This window comes from Chiloscyllium plagiosum, unplaced genomic scaffold (genome assembly GCF_004010195.1).
Source record: "Chiloscyllium plagiosum isolate BGI_BamShark_2017 unplaced genomic scaffold, ASM401019v2 scaf_5791, whole genome shotgun sequence".
Taxonomy (NCBI): Eukaryota; Metazoa; Chordata; class Chondrichthyes; order Orectolobiformes; family Hemiscylliidae; genus Chiloscyllium; species Chiloscyllium plagiosum.
The window spans coordinates 24,223-31,295 of NW_025214912.1; the positions used below are offsets into that span (position 1 = coordinate 24,223).

Here is a 7,073-nt window from a genome sequence, read left to right on the forward strand (position 1 = left end):
ACCTTGGAACCTTTCAACCACACGGCATCAAGGTTTCCTCATCTCCTCTCCCCCACCTTATCACAGATTCAACCCTCCAACTCGGCACTGGCCTCCTGAACTGTCCCACCTGTCCACCTTCCTTCCCAATTATCCATTCCACCCTCTCACCACTACCCCATCTACATCTACCTAGTCTCTTCGTAGCTCCCTTTCCCCCCAACCCCAAACACCCCTCCCTATTTATCTCTTAGCCCTCTTCCCCCAACTCCCACATTTCTGATGAAGTGCTTACATGCCCAATATGTCAATTCTCCTGCTCCTTGGATGCTGCCTGACCTGCTGTACTTTTCCAGCGCCACAAGCTGGAAGAACAACACCTCATCTCCCAATCGGGGACCCTACAATCCTCTGGCTTCAACATCAAATTTAATAATTTTAGGTCCTGAACTCTCCCACGTCCTAGTGTCTTTGCCCCTTACCCCACTCACCAGGCCTTGTTATTACATAGCCTGGCATTACACACTACCTATGGTTCGCCACTAACAGTCTCCATAAACAGCTATTCACCCTCCCCCTCAGATCGTTATCCACTCTTTTTGTCCAACTGCTCTTATCTCTCTCTTTGGACTCTATTCCCCCCCTATCATTTACTCCTTAACCCCTACCTTCTGCATAAAAACCAACATTTTTTCTCAGTAGCATCAGTTCCTGAGGATGTGTCACCGAATCCAAAATGCGAACCAATTTCACTTTACAGATGCTGCCAGATCTGCTGAGCTTTTCCAGTACTTTCAGTTGTTGTGTGTGATTTACAGCATCCACAGTTCTTTCAATTTACCCGGAGTATCTAATTCAGGTCTAGCAGACTGAAACAGTGTTTATCAACCCTCCCAGTCCACACTAACTCCATCTCTCTCCCAGTCTCTGCTGTCTCTCCCACTCCCTTCACACTCACTGAGTCCCCCCTCACAGTGACACTGCGCCTGCAAAGCTGATGGTCTTATGTTGGCCTGCTGGACCCACCCCTCATTCACTCCCATTGGCCGGAGGACCACGCCGACTCTCCTATGGGTCAATCAGCCAGGCCCCATTGTGACCTTAGTGGTGGGATCCTCCCAGGTGCATCAGAGGCTGAGGGGTGACCTCATAGAGGTTTATAAAATCAGGAGGGGCATGGTAGGATAAATAGACAAGGTCGTTTCCCTGGGGTGGGGGAGTCCAGAATGAGAGGGCATAGGTTTAACATGAGAGGGGAAGAATTTAAAATGGATCAGAGGGGCAATTTTTTTTCCCACCGAGGTTGGTGCATGTATGGAATCTTCTGTCGGGAAGTGGAGGATGTTGGTACAATTATATCATTTGGCATCTGGATGGGTATATGAATAGGAAGGGTGTAGAGTGATATGTGCCAAGTGTTGGCAAATGGGACTTAGATTAGGTAGGGATATCTGGTCAGCATGGACCAGTTTAACCAAAGGGTGTATTTTCATGCTGTAATCTCTACAGCTCTGCCCTGTGATGAGCTTCATCATTCACAGTGAATGAGGCAGTATCACAGAGCACAGGGGCTGGAGGCTATTCCGCCCATTGGGGCTGTACTCTCTCCCTCTGGAGATGGTACCAGTCAGTTCCAACTCACCTCCCATTTGGACATAGCCTTCCAAATCCTTCCTTAAAAAGTTAAATTTCAAATTTGTTTTGACAATAGCTACTGAATCTGCATTCAGCTGTCTTTCAAACTGTTCCAGATGCTCAGAACTTAGTGAGTAAAATAATCTTCACATTTTTAACCTGCATTATTTGCCAGTTACCTGAAAGTAGTTACTAAAAATTGTGACGTTAAAAATTGGAAGGATGTTGTGAAACTTGAAAGGGTTCAGAAAAGATTTACAAGTTACCAGGATTGGAGGATTTGAGCTCAGCTGGGGGTTGAATTGATTTTGAATAGACTGGGGCTATTTTCCCTGGAGCTTCGGAAGCTGAGAGGTGAGCTTATAGAGGTATATAAAATCATGAGGGGCATGGATAGGATAAATAGACAAAGTCTCTTCCCTGGGGTGGTGGATCCCAGCACTAGAGGGCATAGGTTTAGGGTGAGAGGGGAAAGACTTTAAAGAGACTTGTGGGGCAACCTTTTCACAGAGGATGGTACGTGTATGGAATGAGCTGCCAGAGGAAGTGGTGGAGGTTGGACGAATGCAACATTTATAAGGCATCTTGATGGGTATATGAATAGGAAGGATATGGGCCGGGTGCAGGCAGGTGGGACTACATTGCTTTGGGATATCTGGTCAGCATGTACTGGTTGAACCGAACGGTCTCTGCTTCTGTGTTGTACATCTATGACTCTTTGATCTTCCAGCCAATTTTGTATCCAAATAGCTAGTTCCGCCTGTATTCTATGGTGTTGAACTTGCTGACCAATCTGTTCTGTGGAACCTTGTGTCTTTCTCAAGTCCAAGTTAATGATTTCAATGCACAAAGCCATGCTGACTCTCCCTAATCTTTTCTTGCCTTTCCAATGACATGTAAATTCTGTCCCTGAGAATCCCTTCCAACAACTTGCCTGCCACTGACTTCAGGCTCACCGGTCTATCGTTCCCTGGCTTTTCCTTACTACCTTTCTCAAATAATGATTTGGAGATGCCGATGTTGGACTGGGGTGTACAAAGTTAGAAATCACACAACACCAGGTTATAGTCCAACTGGTTTAATTGGAAGCACACTTCCAATTAAACCTGTTTGACTATAACCTGGTGTGTGATTTTTAACTTTCTCAAATAATGGCACCCATCTTCCAGCACCTTGTCTGTGGCAATCGATGATACAAATATCTCAGCGAGGGGCCCAGCAATCACTTCCCTGGCTTCCCACAAAGTTCTGGGACACACCTGCTCAGATTCCTGGGAGTTATCACCTTTCTGCTTTTTAAGACATCCAGTACCTCCTCCACTGTAATATGAACAATTGCCAAGTTATCACTATTTATTTCTCCAAACTCTCTAGCTTCCATATCATGTTTCAGTAAAAACTGATGTGAAATACTTACAGAATCTCTCCCACTGCCTGCGGTTCCATAGACAGCCTTACTGATTTTTGAGGGTTGCTATTCTCTGCCTGGTTACTCTTTTGTCCATAGTATATTTGTCGAATCTCTTTGGATTCTCCTGAAACCAATTTCCCAAGCTATCTCATGTCCTTTTTTTGCTCTCCTGGTTTCCCGAGAGTATACTCCTCTAGGGAGTCACACAAACACAGCTCTCCATACCTGCCATATCCCTCCTTCATTTTCTTGACCAGAGTCTCAATTTCTCTAGTCATGCAGCATTCTCTACACCTACCAGCCTTGGCCTTAACAGGAAAATACTGTGTCTGTACTCACATTATCACAGGTCTATGGAGGCATTGGCAGATGTGGACATCAAAACAATCAATCATTCTCAGTAAAAAGGTACTGTTGAAAAAGCTAAGAGCCCAAAGGTAGATGGGTCTCCTGGCCCTGATAGAATGCATCCCAGAGATGGCGGGGGAAAATAGCAAATGCTCTTGTGATTATTCACTAAAATTTGTTCGACTCTGGGACAGTTCCAACAGATTGGCAAGCTGCAAACGTGATGCCACTTATTCTAAAAAAATGCTTAGGGTGCTGGTGAGGCCACACCTGGAGTACTGTGTACAGGTTTGGTCTCCTTACTTCTGCAAGGATGTACTGGCACTGGAGGGAGTGCAGATGAGGGTCACTAGTTTGGGCCTGGAGTTGAGAGGGTTAGTGTATGTGGAGAGATTTAGGACCGAGTTCAGGAGGAACTTCTGAGCTAAAGGGTTGTGAATCTGTGGAATTTGCTGCTGAGTAAAGCAGCTGAGGCTTTCATCTTGAATGTCTTTAAGGCAAAAGGTAGATTTCTGAACAGGAAAGCAATTAAGGGTTACAAGTAAGAGCAGGAAAGTGGAGCTGAGGCCATGAAAAGATCGGCCCTGGTCTTATTGAATGGCAGAGCAGGCTTGAGGGGTCAGATTTCTTACTCCTGCTCCTCTTCCTTATGTTAAGTTCCCCCTTTCCAGCCATCCCTTTCCCTGGAAATAACCTCCCGCAAACAAATTTTGCAAGTTCTTACCTTGTGCCATCGAAATTGTCCAATTTAGAAGCTTACCTATTAGATCTGGTCTATTATTTTCTGTAACTATTTTAAAGCTAGTAGAATTATCAGAGAATCCAGACAGCGTGGAAGCGGGCCATTCAGCCCATCACATCCACACTGAACATCAGAGCCTTCTACCCGACCCCGATAACGATGCAATTCCAATGAGCAATCCACCTGGCCAGCACATCCCTGAACACTATGGACAATTCAGCCTGGATAACCCAACCATCCTACACATCTTTGGACTGTGGGAGGAAACCAGAGCAACCAGACAAAACCCAAGCAGACAACCACAACAAGGTGATCATCCCTTTCTTATTTCCCAATTCTATCCAAGTAACTTCACTGGAAATACTCCCAATAATATCCTCCCTGAGCACAACCATAAAGGTATCCCTAATCCAAAACGCCATTCTGCCTCCTCTCGTCCCCCTTTCTATCCTTCCCATTGCACCCTAGAACATTAAGCTGCCAGTCCTATCCATCACTGAGCCACGTTTCTGTAATATCCATGATATCCCAGTCCCATGTTCAAAACTATATCCTCAACTCATCTGCCTTCCCTGACGGGCATCTTGCACTGAAATAAATGCAGTGAAACTGCTCTGTCCCACCTCGTTCTGTGCCGTGCCCTTGCCTGCCTTGACTGTCTAACTTCTCAACTGTACCAGCCTCAGACATACCTCTTCTCTCACTATCTCTTTAGGTTTACCCCCCACTCCCTCACTGGTTTAATGCCTCCTGAGTAGCACTAGCAAATCTCCCTGCCTGGATATTAGACACCTTCCAATTCAGGTACAATCCATCCTTCTTATGCACGTCAATTCTAACCCAGCAGAGATTCCAATGATCCAAACATGGCAATCCTTCTCCCCTGCACCAGATCCTTAGCCACACATTCATCTGCTCTATCCTGCTGTTCCTACTCTCACTAGCATGCGGCACAAAGAGTAATCCAGATATTACTACCCACGAAGACCTACTTTTTATCCTCCAGGATCATTTGCTATATTCTCTCGTCAGGACCTCATCCTTTCCTCTTCCGATGTCATTGGTACTAATGTACAATGAGCTCCCACTGATCATACTTCCTTTTGAGAATACTCTGCTCCCTCTCCGAGACATCCTTGTCCCTGGCACCAGGGGGGTACCACCCATTCTGATGTCTCACTGTCAGCTGCAGAAACGGCAGTCTGTGCCCTATACCAGAGAATCCCCTATCACCATCGATCACCAGGAACCTCATATACCTCACATTACATTGGAGCCAATCTCTGTACCAGTACCTTGCTTGTCAGTGCGATATGCCCCTGAGAGTGTGACCTCCGACGCTTTCCGAAACAGTGTACTTGTTTGAGATCAATCAGCTGGGCCCCATTGTGAGGTAAGTGGTGGGATCCTCTCTCTCTCTGCCCTGTGATGAGCTTCATCATTCACAGTGAATGGGACAGTATCACAGAGCACAGGGGCTGGGGGCTATTCAGCCCATTGGGACTGTACTCTCTCCCTCTGGAGATGCTGCAAATCTGTCCCAACTCCCCTCTCACTTGCCCAAAGCCCACTAAGTCCTTCCTTAAAAAGTAAAATTATAAATCTGTTTGAGAACACCTGCTGAATCTGTGTCCAGCTGCCGTTCAGCCTATTACAGGTGTGCAGAACTTACTGAGTGAAATAATGTTCCCATTTTCACTCTATTATTTGCCAGTTACCTGAAAGTAGTTACGAAAAATTGTGATCGTGCTAACAATTCCTCTCTCTCTGCAAATTAATTGTTTGGAAACAAATCTGCACCTGGTCCAAATCACTGCTTAACCGTCTCAGCTCCAAGGACAATTATCTGTGCTTCTGCTAGCTCTCCACAAAAGAGGAACGCATCTTAATTTATTAGTGTCATAGAGATGGACAGCACAGAAACAGACCTTCGGTCCAATTCATTCATGCCGACTCGGAATCCTAAACTACTGGAGTCCCATTTGCCAGCTATTGGGCCCTATCCCTCAAAACCCATGCCATTCATGGATGCCTTTCAAATGTTGTAATTGTATCAGTCTCCACTACTTCATCTGGCAGCTCATTCCACACACACACCACACTCAGCTTGAAAACGCTGCCCCTTAGATCCCTTTTAAATCTTTGCCCTCTCAATTTAAGCCCATGTGCTCTTGTTTTGGACCCACCTCACCTGGGGGGGGGAACTCCCTGGCTGTTCACCGTATCCATGCCCCTCATGATTTATAAATCTCCATAAAGTCACCTCTGTCTTTGACTCTCCAGGGAAATTACCCCCAGACTCTCCCTGTAACCCAAATCCTCCAACCCTGGCAAAGTCTTTGTCAATCTTGTCTGAACTCTTTCAAGATTCAGAACCATCCTTCCCAGAACAGGGGATTTTGAACTTAAAACAGAATTCCTGAAATGGCTTAATCAATGTCCTGTCCAGCCACAATATGATGTCCCAGCTTCTGTATTCAATGCATCGACCAATAAATATAAGCGTACCAAACACCACCTTCACTAGTCTGCCTATCTGCGACTCTATTTTCAACGAACAATGAATCTGAACTCCATGGTCTCTTTGTTCAGCAACACTGCGAAGGACTTTACCATTAAGTGTAGAAGTCCTGCCCTGATTTGCCTTTCCAAAGTACAATAGCTCACATTTATCTAAATTGAACTCAGACTGCCATTTTTCGTTCCAATGGCCCATCTGAACAAGATCCTGTTGTATTCTGAACTAACTTTCTTCGCTGTCCACGACACCTCCAATTTTGGTGTCTTCTGTAAACCCACTGACTATATCTCATATATTCACATCCAAGTCATTTATTGAAGGCCCCAATATCCATTGCAGCAGCACATTGCTGCTCACAGGCCTCCAGTCCACAAAACAACCCTACATCACCACCCTCTGCCTCCTACCTTCAAGCCAGTTTTGTATCCAAATGGCTC

General features: G+C 45.7%; 1 long non-coding RNA gene across 1 annotated transcript in view; it reads right to left on the minus strand.

The window, feature by feature from the left end:
* The window catches only part of LOC122548073, an 18,812-nt gene extending 15,156 nt beyond the window's left edge, over window positions 1–3,656 (minus strand). The window contains exon 1 of the long non-coding RNA XR_006311161.1: window positions 3,644–3,656. This is a non-coding gene — a long non-coding RNA (uncharacterized LOC122548073). The remainder of the gene's footprint in view (window positions 1–3,643) is intronic.
* Window positions 3,657–7,073: the final 3,417 nt, after the last annotated feature.